The sequence below is a fragment of the Elgaria multicarinata genome, chromosome 4, assembly GCF_023053635.1.
Source record: "Elgaria multicarinata webbii isolate HBS135686 ecotype San Diego chromosome 4, rElgMul1.1.pri, whole genome shotgun sequence".
In the NCBI taxonomy this organism is placed as follows: Eukaryota; Metazoa; Chordata; class Lepidosauria; order Squamata; family Anguidae; genus Elgaria; species Elgaria multicarinata.
This window is the reverse complement of record NC_086174.1, coordinates 73,510,405-73,524,229: the sequence shown is the minus strand read 5'-3', so window position 1 is coordinate 73,524,229 and position 13,825 is coordinate 73,510,405.

Below are 13,825 nucleotides of genomic sequence, written 5' to 3'. Positions count from 1 at the left end.
CTAACTTTTGTCTTCTTTATCAGCAAGTATTAAAATTTAAGATTTATATATATATATAAAGTGTGTGGCTGCAATCATACACTTGCTCACCTGAGCGTAAGTGTCACTGAGCTCATAAGGACATAAGAAGAGCCATGCTGGATCAGACCAAGGGTCCATCTAGTACAGCACTCTGTTCATATAGTGGCCAACCAGCTGTCGACCAGGGACCAACAACGCAGGACATGGTGCAACAACACTCTCCCACCCATGTTCCCCAACAACTAATGCACACAGGCTTATTGCCTCAAATACTGGAGATAGCTCATCACCCTCAGGGCTAGTAGCCATTGATAGCCTTTGCCTCCAGGAATTTATCCAACCCCCTTTTAAAGCCATCCAAATTGGTGACCATCACTACATCTTGTGTTAGTGAGTTCCATAATTTAACTATTCACTGTGTGAAGAAGTACTTCCTTTTACTTGTCCTGGATCTCCCACCAATCAGCTTCTTGGGATGAACCCAGGTTCTAGTATTTTGAGAGAGGGAGAAAAATGTCTCCCTATCCACATTCTCCATACCATGCATAATTTTGTACACCTCTATCATGTCTCCCCTTACCCTCCTTTTCTCCAAGCTAAAAATCCCAGTTGATGTAACCTTCCCTCATAGGGGAGATGCTCCAGCCCCTTGATCATTTCAGTTGCCCTTTTCTGCACTTTTTCCAGCTCTATAATATCCTTTTTTAGGTGTGGTGACCAGAACTGTACACAGTATTCTAAGTGTGATTGCACCATAGATTTGTATAAGGGCAGTATGATACTGGCCATTTTATTCTCAATTCCTTTTCTTATATTGCCTAACATGGAGTTAGCCTTCTTTACAGCGGCCGCACACTGAGGGCTTATCTACATCTAAGGGTGTAGGGGAAGGGAGGGGGGAGGATCGCAGACTTACCTGCTTCTGCGATCCTTCTCCAGCGCATTGATGACCGCACAATGTCCTGGAAGGGCAGAGGGACGTTGTAGTTCCCATTGCCCCCACCCCACTCCAGAATGGAGATGGAACACAATTGCTCTCCAGTGCATGTAAGTTTTTTTTTTAAAAAAAAAAATCTTTGAAATGCCCCCTCACCCCGATGGGCATGGACTGGCCCTGTGCAGCTCCATGCCCATTTTAAGAGCCACGCTACTTGTGGGGAGGAAGGGAGAATCTGGGAGTGGGTACCACACCTCCAGCGGTCCTTGGGATGGACCTGGGACTGTGGGAAAAAATCAGATAACTGGGAAACAATTATCCTGCGAAAATGGCATCATCCCCCCTGGTTGCCCCTGGGATCCCTTGTGTGTTATTTAAACACACAGGAATGATCTAGGGCCAACCCCAGGAAAAAAGGCTGGTGTAGACATGCCCTGGGTTGACATTTTTATCAAGCTGTCCACCACAACCCCAAGATCTCTTTCTTACTCAGTCACCACCAGCTCCGATCCCATTAGGTTATACTTGAAGTTGGGTTTTTTTTGCCCCAACGTGCATCACCTTATATTTGCTTAGATTGAATCACAATTGCCATTTGGATGCCCACTCTCCCAGCTTGGAGAGATACTTTTGGAGCTCTTCACAATCCCTTTGTGTTTTAACAAACTTAAATAATTTGGTGTCATTGGCAAACTTGGGAACTTCACTGCTTACTCCTAATTTTGTCTTTAATAATGCTTTCAACCAATTTACCTGGAACAGATGTCAATCTAACCAGCCTGTAATTTCCCGGATCCCCACCCCCCCAGGGTCCCTTTTTGAAAATTGGTGTTACATTGGCCATCTTCCAGTCTTCTGGTACAGAGGTTGAGCTTAGGGACATGTTGCATATTGTTGTAAGGAGGTCTACAATTTCATATTTGAGTTCTTTGAGAACTCTAGGATGGATATCATCTGGGCCTGGTGATTTATTTGCTTTCAATTTGTCAATAAGGTTGAGAACTTCATCTTTTGTCACTACTATTTGCCTCAGTTTTTCAGACTCCCTTCCTGAAAACATCAGTTCAGGCACAGGCATCTGTCCTGTATCCTCTGCAATGAACACCGATGCAAAGAATTCATTCAGCTTCTCTGCAATCTCCCTGTCCTCCTTTAGTACTTCCTGAACTCCATTGTCATCCCATGGTCCAACTGCTTCCCTAGCTGGTTGTACTTCTGAGTAGACATGAAGAGGATGCTGCTGTTAGGGTTCTTTTAGCCCTTCTCCACGTCTGTCTCATAGCAATATTTTTTCTTCATTTGGGTTTATATCCTGTGCTGCTGCCCTTGGAGCTTGGAATAGGTTGTGACCTTCCCATTGATAAAGGAATCCCCTTCTCCGCGTCTCTACTATGAATTACTACCCCGCAACACTACCTTGTAACCAGAGTGGTGGGCTGCAGAGTTTTCCTTAGTTGTATTCACCATGGAAAGGCAGATGAGTCATGAAAATAAATTAGTTCCTAAAAACCTCACCATCAAAATTATGTAAACCTGAAAGCCATGTTCCATCCTACCACAAGACAGCTCAATCTCCTCTTGAAATGAAAATAATCTGGCAATCCTTACCTTGAATAACTGAATTATATCCAATATGTCGTATACAATATTGTTTCTTAAATATTAATCCTCATTATAATCAGCATTTGTATAGGTCTTTCAAGCGTTCAAAATTCTTCTTGTACATTACCTAACCCTAACAGTAGACTTATGGGTCATTATTATCACACCCATACTGCAGATGGGGAGAGTGAGACTGAAACAGAGAGGTTTGTGAGTTCATGGCGGAGATGAGATTTGAACTAGGAACTTCATAAACACAAAAGCAAGAATTAAGATCAGCAATTCTCCATCATAAAATTGGGCTAATCTGGGTAAAAGCCCTCAGAAATAAATGCCACCCTACCTCTGAAAGTCAGAAAATATGATGACAGGCTAGTGTGGCCCAAGATAGACATTTATTGTTGGGTTTACTAGCTTACTGCCATCACTTGAGGTTCTTCCTCCTCCCCACAATATCCTCAAGCAAATCAGGGTAACTCAGTTGCTTTTAATTTTCGCAGGGTTATAATCAGTAATTTATTGAGAACAGGTGACATGGCTAACTGCAAGGCAGAGACTGAGGCCATAGCTAGACCTAAGGTTTATCCCTGGATCGTCCAGGGGTCAAACCTGTTCATTTAGGTGACACACAGGGGATCCAGTGCTCAAGCAGGGGCGAACCCTGGATGATCCCAGGATAAACCTTAGGTCTAGCTGTGGCCTGAATATTTCTGAACCACAGTGAAATATCTTATCTTATCTTAGGACATTTCATGAAACCAGATAAGCCAAGCAAGTTAAAAGAACAGTGTAGCCAAAACTGCTATTTTCTTCCCCTATTTAAACTAATAACACCTTTTAGATGAATCTTTTCATTTTTGATCTCAAATCATATATTCTTACTAAATATGTGTCAGAATCACACAACAGAAAAAACATTGTGCTGAAGATAAGTTAATTTCTGAGCCCCTACCAAAATACATTCCTCCTACAAATTAGTGTTATTGTACATAGAATAGTAGAGTTGGAAGGGGCATATAAGGCCATTGAATCCAACCCCCTGCTCATTGCAGGAATCTACCTTAAAGCATACCTGACAGATGGCGGTCCAGCTGCCTCTTGAATGCCTCTAGTGTGGGAGAGCCCACAACTTCCCTAGGCAATTGGTTCCATTGTCATACTGCTCTAACAGTAAGGAAGTTTTTCCTGATGTCCAGCCAGAATCTGGCTTCATGTAACTTGAGCCAATTATTCCGTGTCCTGCACTCTAGGATGATGCATTTACTTTCATGTTTGATCATTTTATATTCTCTCACTGAATCTTATTTTCAAAAGGCAGCACAATGTAGATATGGTGATGTTTTAAAAAACAACAGCTGCAAACAACATACAGAATCTCTTTTATATAGGCAACTAAATTGTATAGGTGAGCCAAATTTGTACTTACCCTAAGCCATGTAAATCAACAGAAAATAATAATTTACCCCCACCCTTCCTTGTGGAAGAGAAATTGAAATATACTGCTCCCCAAATGTAGGCAGCAAGCTGTCAGAGGTGCATGTTGTTCAAATACTGTCAGTTAAGTGTCCTTTTATATCAGTTTGAATTATTTCAACAGCTCTCTTTGGCCTTGAGTGAAAAAGGCACTTACGTATACACACAGCACCTCTCTGTTTAGCCTTCTCAATGTGTCTTATAGTGTTTTAAATCAAAGAGCGTGAATGAACTATTTCCATTATTGTTTTTTCTCCCAAAAAGATCTTCACTAACTGTGGTTAGAAAAAAGTCACATTGTGTGTTATATTTTACTATACATGGTGTGTGTGTATGTGTGTGTAAGAGAGAGAAAGAGAGGGATTGCAGAGATCATTTTTCTGCCTGGATACTGCATAATTGACTGCACAACATTAGGTAGACATCACGTGGTACAGAAGATGAGTACACTGAGGAATGGGTGCCAGGAGAAATCCTTTAAATCTTGTTTAAAAAGCAAGCGACGAGTAGGGAAAAAAAACAATTTATTTGAAGGGTTTATCTTTTAATTTGTCAGTTCCTTTAGGGAGAAATCCACCTATGACAGTGAATGGCCCCGTGTTGCCAAAGCACCTGCAGAGAGAGAGCGCGAGAGCGAGAGAGAGGATGTTGACATTGCCAAGTGAATGTTAGAACTGGAGACAGGGACAAATAGATTGCAACTGAACCACATCTAGAAAACCCCCCACCCCAAAACGCCTCAGGTGCAAATGTTGCTAATGTAGGAGAGAACACAGAAGAGAGCCATTTTGAAACATTCTGGTCAATATAGACTTGATGTTTGAATTACAGAGCCTGGAAGTGCAAATACCCAGTATCAGTGCTTTTAACAATGGTGGTGCACGTGTGTGTTCGTAGCGGAGGTCTAGTGTGCATAGAGTAGTGACAGTCTTTCTGTGCTAGCAGCACTGTGTAGGGACAGATATCAGAGCAGATGATCAAACCCTTTAAGCATGGGCTTCGCTGGCAATAACACCCAGGAATAACAACAGAGTATTTATTTGAAGAGCAATGAAAACACATTCACAATATACTGAAGCCTGGGATGAATGGGATTAGAACTAACCATCTCCAAAACTCATTCATACCCAGCTAATCTCCTTTTCCTTTTACCTGCTTCCCTCTCCCTCTCTCAGTGGTCAGCTAACAAAATTCCCACCGCTACCCCAACTGTCATCCCATGGTCCCTTCAGCCCTTCCTTCGAGTTGCCTTAATATTCCATACTCCCAAGTGATTTCCCCTCCCTCAACATAAGCCCCAAACATGGTTCATTACAGCAGTAAATGCCAAGGGGAAAGTGAAAGGGGGATAAGCCAGGGTGGCCTAGTTGACAAAATGCTAGACTTGAATTGCAGAGGCCTGGGTTCAAATATCCACTCAGCTATGAAGCTTACTAATGACCTTTTGTCAGTCGTTTTACCTGAGCTTAATCAAACTCACAAGCCTTAAAAACACACAACAGAGTACCTCAGTACATGCTATGTTGAGCACTGTATTTAAAGTAATTTTATTTGGCATCCAGGCTGCAAATTAGGGATATATATCAGGTTAGGGACAGTGTTGGCACCTGTATCCTATGTGGGCTTTGGAACTTTTGCTGCTTCCAATTCTTGTCAAGTCAGACTATTAGGAATAATTGAGTGCAGATTAAGGCCATAGCTAGACCTAAGGTTTATCCCTGGATCGTGACACACAGGGGATCCAGCGCTCAGGCAGGGGCGAACCCTGGATGATCCCAGGATAAACCTTAGGTCTAGCTGTGGCCTAAATCTAAACCAATAGAGATGGCTCGGACAACTGAGCCAAGCTCTGTGTTGCAGGGGAAGGGGGGAAAGCTAGGAGTTATGAGGCAGACAATCACTCTTTTTCAGCTTGCTGGTCCTCTCCTTTAACCCTGTATACCCCTGTCAAGATGCTATTGAAACCAGGGGCTCATCTACATGAAGCAGGATATTCCACTATGAAAGTGGTATGAAAGCGGTATATAAAAGGAGCCACACTACTGCTTTATAGCGATACTGAAGTGCACTGCAGGATCTACACTATTGCTTTATAGTGGTACTGAAGTACACTGACAACTGTTGGGGCCCATGACACATCTACACCAAGCAGGATGTAGCACTATGAAAGTGATATCAAAGCAGTATATGTTATGTGTCATGGGCCCCAACAGTTGTCAGTGCACTTCAATACCACTATAAAGCAGTAGTGTGGCTCCTGCCTCTTATACACCGCTTTCACAGTGGAATATCCTGCTTGGTGTAGATGAGCCCTAAGCCAATTCACTACAATTATCTTAAGAGTGCACCCTTTATTTAAATTATTTTTTCTCCTGCTCCTCAGCCAAAAATGCTTCTGGAGCATCATACATGCAATAAGTAAAACAAGGCAAAAGAAGTCCCTATCCACAGGCTTACACTCCAAAAAGACATGATACACAAGGAAAAAGAGATGGTGAGGGAAGAGGGGGGAAATGAAGAAGCCTTCAGCAGGACTGGTGAAGTAGCTCTGTTTCCCATCTCATCTCATTTTGGAGAAAGAATGAGAGATGAAGGTAATAAATGCTAAAATATAGGAGAAATCCTATATTTTCTTCCTGGATCTAACACAATGGTTATATATACATTCAGGAGACTTGACTAAATGGGACACACTAAAACAACTATGTGTTTTATCTCTGCAAACACTAATGTGTATGTGGCAAACATGCCACCTAATTGAAAACTGGGTGTTCTCTTTGGAAATATAAAAATCAGAAGTAACACACACAACTTCAGTAGAAAAGCAAAATCTTTATGCAGTTTGGCTTCTCTCTAGTAAAAGAATTGTTGGGCACAATCCAGCAGGCACTACTACGTCATGTCCCTATGACATACCCCATCACAGAGTGCAACCATTCTCAAAGACTTTGAGAAAACCAGTGATACCCATCCCATATACAGCTTAAGGTGAGATGTGACCATAGCAACAGTGTTTTTAAAGAGATGAACTTTCAATTTCCAGACTGTCATGTGACAGAGTTTGTTCTGAATGGACAAACAACACTTCTCAGCAACAATACAAAGAGCTATTTTAGGTGGTAGACAAATTTGAGTGGGCCCTGTAGGACTTATGACTTTGATCAGCAGATATTCCCCCCCTTTTCCAAGACAAACTGCTTTTGAAACTACCCTAATAAGCAAAAGCAATTTCCCAAACAGCACAGCAAGCTAACTGGGCTTGACCAGGGAGGTGGGGGAAATCATCTTAAAAGCCCTCCTAGACTTTTTGGTGTTAGTCACATTTCTCTGAATTGTTGCCAGAAAATCCTTAATCATTTGCTTACTAAATGAAGGCGGGAGGTGGTGGTCATTTAATATTATGTTCTGTTTGCGACTTTGAACATATGACAGTGAGCTATAATTGCACAACACACAGCCACATTCCCCCCCCCCCCCCCCGTAAGAATAATTTGAGAGGAAAGGAATTTCTCTGGGCTTATCTCATGAAAACACACCTACATTTTCCCATGAAACAAGAATGACTCAGTGGTCTTGTTCAGCTGACTCTTGCCAAAGAATTGCTATCTCATTAGCAGTGGAATGGCATCGCTAAAGCACACAGAGTAAATGTTCTAGCTCTTTTCACTGAGGGAATTTGGTGTGTATTTGCCATCAGAGTTTAGCAGCTGACGGGTTTTTTTGTTCTGCATTGGCTTTCATGCCTTACTTCAGCCTTCCTGAACCTGGTGCCCCCAGATGTATTGGACTGCAACTTCCATTATTCCTACCCAACTGGGAATGATGGGAGTTGCAAACTGGCTGGGAATGATAGAAGTTGCAGTCCAAACACATCTAGAGGGCAGGTTTTTTTTTTAAAGCAGATTTTCCAACTGCACAAATGCCCTGTCAGTCATCCCCCCTCCCAGTCCTGCCCAAGCCAAACACATTATTTCTCTTTCACAACTGGACAGATTATCACCAACACTAGTAGCACCTGAAACTTAGGGGGAATCCGCATGTTGTACCAAGATCGCTTCTAAGCGACCCCAGTGCGGCGTGAAAGCGATCGTGTAACTTGCCTTTGGAAGAGCCGACGAAGAGACATCTTTCCCGCCGCCGCCACCCAACTCCCTCCTCGTTGGCTGGGACGGAGAGCTCGGGGGAAGAAGGCGGGGTGGAGAGCTTCTTCTGCTCTCAACCCCGCCTTCTTCAGCCGAGCTCTCCTCGCCGGTCAGCGAGGAGGTCTGTGGGTGGCGGCGGCGGCGGCAAAGACGTCTCTTCGTCGGCTCTTCCAAAGGCAAGTTACACGATCGCTTTCACGCCGCACTGGGGTCGCTTAGAAGCGATCTCGGTACGACGTGCGGATTCCCCCTTAGAGACAGATTGACAGGGCCATACAGATACCCAGGAAGGTTGACAGATCAAGAGAAGTACACCATTGGTTATCACCTACAGCCCCCAGTTGAAATCACTGCAATGCATCATCAGTGAACTCCAACCCATCATCAGCACCAGCCACACTGTCTTAGCATAGCCAGTTTATATAGTACACATTGGCAGGAACCTTATCTTGTTTGTTTTATAGAGTAAGCACATGAGCATCCAATCTGGACTGGGACCACTATATGTGGTTAGTCAGGATTAAACCTTCGCACCCAGTCAGTTTTTCCTAAATCTTTCCCAGCCCTCCTCAGCGGACGCTAAAAACACATACCTCCATTTTGTGACAAAGATGGAATTTTTTTCTTCATTTTTAGCCTCTAAAAAAATGAGAGGGGCAATTTAGGGGAAAATGTGGCTGGGTGGGAAGGTCTAATCCTCCCCTACCCGCACACAGTGGTCTGATCAGGATTGGGTCCCACGTGCTTACTCTGAGGTAAAAAAATTGGAATTAATGGGGATGTTTTTCCTTTTTTTAACCCTTCCATGGGGTGGGGAATGGAATTTCAGGATAAAAATGTAAGGGGGGGAGCTTAAATCCCCCCTCCTGAATCAGGGCCACATGTGCTTACACTCAAGTCATGTGTGATTAGTAGAATGTTTAATTTAGCACAGAGTGAAAGTTAGAAATAGACTGAAGGCATCATGGCTTTGCCTATGCTCATTCATTTGTTTTCCCTCATTGTTGTCTCCATCAAACAGGCTTTGCAAGTTTTTTAAACACCGCAAAACCCTGTCAAATCTCTATACCAGAAGCAACCTGTGGGATGCGTATAAATACCATGGGTGACAACGCCTTTCTCATACTACGTTCAACACTCTATAGACTACCTTAGGCCTCTGGGGGTGAGCCTGCCTAGACATTCCCATGGCAATATGTTTCTTGTTAGGAAGCCCTAGCAACTGACCAGAAAGCAGTGAATAATTTACTATAAAGTTTTCAGATTTGGCCCTCTATAAATAGTCCAAGAGCTTTCCTCTGTAACTTGGCTTTACTCATTACTATGGCTCTCAGTGGGGTGGGGATAAACCCAAATTTCTTTCATGGGCTATTGGCACAGAAGACTTTTCAAAGTGGAATTATGAGCAGCAGACCTCTTGGGAAGGAAAGGAGCCTGAGAGAATTGGCCCTCGGATCACACGGGTGCAATCTAAACAGCTGATGTGAATTTAAAAGTCTTAACTCCTTAAATGCTTTTGTGAGCCAGAGGTAAGTGAGCTGCATTATAAAAGTGTGTGTGTGTGTTGTGCAGTAACGGTTGTTTGCTTTTATCAGTCAGAAAACCTGCTGAAGGTATGTACCGTTAAGTACAGCAGGATAAGGTTGATGTCTTTATTAACACAGAGAAATTGAATACGCACATTAATACCAAGTTGTCTGACATTGTATACTAAAATACATTGATGTATTGCATATAATTTTGGACATTTTCAGTTGCAGCTTAGTCATAAGGCTTGTTATAGCATTACACAAATGTTTAAGATAGGGCAGTAAGGGCACAATCATATGCATGTTTAGACAGGAAAAAAGGTCCTAAAAATGCCCCAGTCAGCATGTTGGGAGATGTGGGCTTTTGTCTAAACACACATAGGAGTGTGCCCTAAATCACAAATGTGTAATGTTGCAGCCTTACCCAACCTGGTGCCCTTCAGATGTAGTCCTGATGGTTATTGCAGTCCAACACATCTGGAGGTTGGGGAAGGCTGGTTTAGGATTCTGGTGATGAACTGCACACTTTGTCCATTTTGCAAAAGCAGAGGGGGAGTTCCTCCCCTGAGAAGTAGCAATGCTGTGTCACACATTATTTGTCAGGGATTGGTGAAGGGAAGTTGGGGCTCACTGAACCTTAGGGGTCATTGGGTATTGCCCTCTATGAAGGGATACCAGGAGGCGCAGCCTAAGACAAAGAGCTATGCTGAACATTAAGTCCAACAAAGAGAGAGAGCTTAATTTGACCCAGGATTTAGCTTTGGAACTTGCTTTCAGTGTCAGAGCTTAACTCTTGAAAATACAAAAAAGTACCACAGGGTAGAGTGACCATATGAAAAAGAGGACAGGGCTCCTGTATCTTTAAAAGTTGCATAGAAAAGGGATGAAATTTCCTCTTTATCACCACAGTTAAAGGTGCAGGAGCTATACTAGAGTGACCAGATTTAAAAGAGGGCAGGGCACCTGCAGCTTTAACTGCTGTGATGAAGAGGAAATTCTACCCTATATATACAAATGACACCTGCTGAAATTTCCTTTTTAATACAACTGTTAAAGGTACAGGAGCCCTGTCCTCCTTTTCATATGGTCACCTTACAGGCACAGGGCCTCTGAACACATACAGAGCATCTTTCCTTCTCCACTGTTAAAGCATAGTTGGCCTCCATGCACATCCTGGACGGGGAGCAGTGCTGCTACGTCAAAGGTGCAAAGGCATGACCCTTTGCACCTCATATTTGGAATTGTAACTGCTGCTTACAGCCTGAGCATTGGAAGGTCCACACAGTCCCCCTCCCCCTGATGTCTAAACAACTGCTTTTTAGGTTTTCCAATGAGGACTAGACTTACCTTTTAATGGAATGTTAAGGTTCTCCAGTTGTCCTGCCCCATGACTTTTACAAGTCATACTGGGAATTCTGATTGGTCACATTTTTAATAATAAAATAAATACATTTTTGATCCCCTGCATACTCCTGGCTGTGTGGATTTCCAGAGCCTTTGATTCTTTCTTCATTGCAATCCTAATACTGTTCTCTTTATTCTGGCAAGGGGAAGGTTTTGCTTTCATAGAACTGGTGAAAAAATGAAAGTGTTTCTTTTATTGTGTGTAGTCCTATACAGCTCAGAGTTTAGCTGGCATTTCCGTGGCACAATGGTGACACCTAAAGTTAACAAGGGGTGGTTGAAAATGATGCGGTGAATGTCAACATCATGGCATGCAGATCTGGCCGTATATTAAAGTGTCCTGGATGAGGAACACCTTCAGTGCTCTCTAGCTTTCTTATATGCTTCAGAGTGTTTATTGTATTTATAGCTCTTATAGTGCTTGGTTATGTTGCCTCAAAAGAAAAAGACGTCCACTGATTTTTATTTTTATCTAGAATAAATGACACCAAAGAGGAAATTGATTTTTTTGGGACATATTTATTGTTATTCTGCGAGTGCAAATAATTATCCTGAATTTCCCCACCCTCTGTACAATAAGAGTAATACAAAACATATTACAATACATATTACATACATCAATCATTAAGACATCCTTTTTCTGAATCACTTGAATAAGGAATGTACATTTTCACACTCACTTCTATATACTGTACCTTGTATGTTTCTTATATGGAATCCAAAGTTACCAATAAAAAAATTCTGTCAAACTGGAAATTGAAAAGGAAACACACTTGAAAGCTAATTGATGGAAGTTCATTTTTGTTGTTAGTAGCATGCAAATGTCCTGTAGAATTTTGAAAATAAATAAATGGTTAAAGGCACTTAGAAAGCAATCATATGGTTTCTGGGGTAGCATCCCAGGAAACATAGGTTTGTTTGGACTCCCCCCTCCTGAGGTTGTAGACACTGCTATGACCTTGGGAGAAATACTTTCAGATCCAGTCCCTCTCTTTCACCCCCTCAGAACTGCTGTGGAAGAACTGCACCAGCTGTTTCCCAAGGTCACAAATTGCAGGCTTGTATGGAGAGAAAAGCGGGCATTCCAGGGGAAGGGGACAGGACAGGAGAAACCAGGGTACAAGAAATCCTATGGCCTCTTCAGCCGTGGTCCAGCCCTCGGCAGTGCCCCCCTTTCTAGACAGGCTTAGAGGTCCATCTAGAGGAAAAAATCATAAAAGGAGGACAGAGAGGCAGCAGTCTAGAAGGACACTGGATACTTGGAAGCTTTTGAGATTGGAGGTTTCCTTCCTCCCTGCTTTCCCCCCCACCTAACTGACCACTTACAGTACATTCAAGAAACACCAAATCACTGAACTCAGCTTGTGCCCCTTCAGCTCAGCGTTCAGTGCAAGTACCCAGCTCGCCCACCGCTAAGGCTGCCTCAGAGGATATGGCAATACCAGAACTTTGTTGGGGTGTGTGTGAGCAGAGTGTGACAGAGAACTGCTTTGTGTCAACCGAAGAGCGGTGTGAACTTTCTTTACATATATGTTCTGCATCCCTTTTCTATCAACAAACTGTCATCTTTTTGCACAAGTGGCTTTGTTTCACCTTGGCAATCAAAAGAATCTAATTTGACTGGGACCTGACAGAATCAGAATCCCAGTTCAATACAAGGTGCCTCCCTATATTCCCTTAGGCCAACTTTGTCGGATTTGGCCAATGCTCATGGAATGAAATAACTCTTGTCTTGAAAAGTCACCTGGCAAAAGCTCTTAGCTATTACAAGGGAACAAGGGAACAATCCACCTATGGCTGCCAGGATCTGACTGGTGGGGAAGAACGTCTGAGGAGACTGGATCCTCTGAGGCACTGTGTTTGTGCTCCTTGCCAGACTTAACATCTGGTGTGTCAGATTTGCTGAGATGCTGTTTCCGTAATTGCCACAAAAAGCATTAAAGTGTTTTCAAGCAACACAAGTCTGAATGCACCCCAAAATGTGCTTTTTGCTACAATGCAAGTGGTCAACACAAAGTACCATTCACTACAAATCTAATCAAAGTTAAGGCAGGGATGAGAGGGAGACTGGCATTGGCATGGTGCCAGATGAAACCTTGGAGTAGGGGTGGGGAGGGGCAATAAACCATTGGCCTCTTCGCCAACCTTTGAAATGATCGATACAATTGGTTATATTCTGAAGCAACCAAAGCTGCCTTGAGGGAGCAGGGGAAATTAGAGCCAATAGTCTTCTAAATGCTCCCCACAAATCTCACATTTCAGGTAGGTAGTAAAAAAAAAAAAAAACCACGCATGAAAAAGAATGCTTTGTCATTTGTAATGAAACATCTCTCTGGGCAAAAGTTTAACAGGGCAAAACAAACAGCGATGGAAAGTGAATGAAATATATATTACTCCTTCCCCCAGAAGTTTAAAACTTGGTTTTGAAATGATGTACAACAGCTTGCCCCAGGGCCTAAGCTGATGTTTAATTAAGGAAGGCTAGGTGGAAACAGACTCTGGTATCCGCATGTGTTACGAATTGTTACTTAAGTGTCTTTCACAAAGCAGTTTTGGACATAAGATAATGTACACAAAAGCAGTATTCTTCTATGAGAATGCAGTTCTTGGACACTTCCCTTGACTCCCCGTCACCCAGTGATTTCTTTCATAGACCCAACTGTATCCTTGAAAATTTTCTCAGACCAGCCCATAGGATAGGGTGACCAAATGAAAAG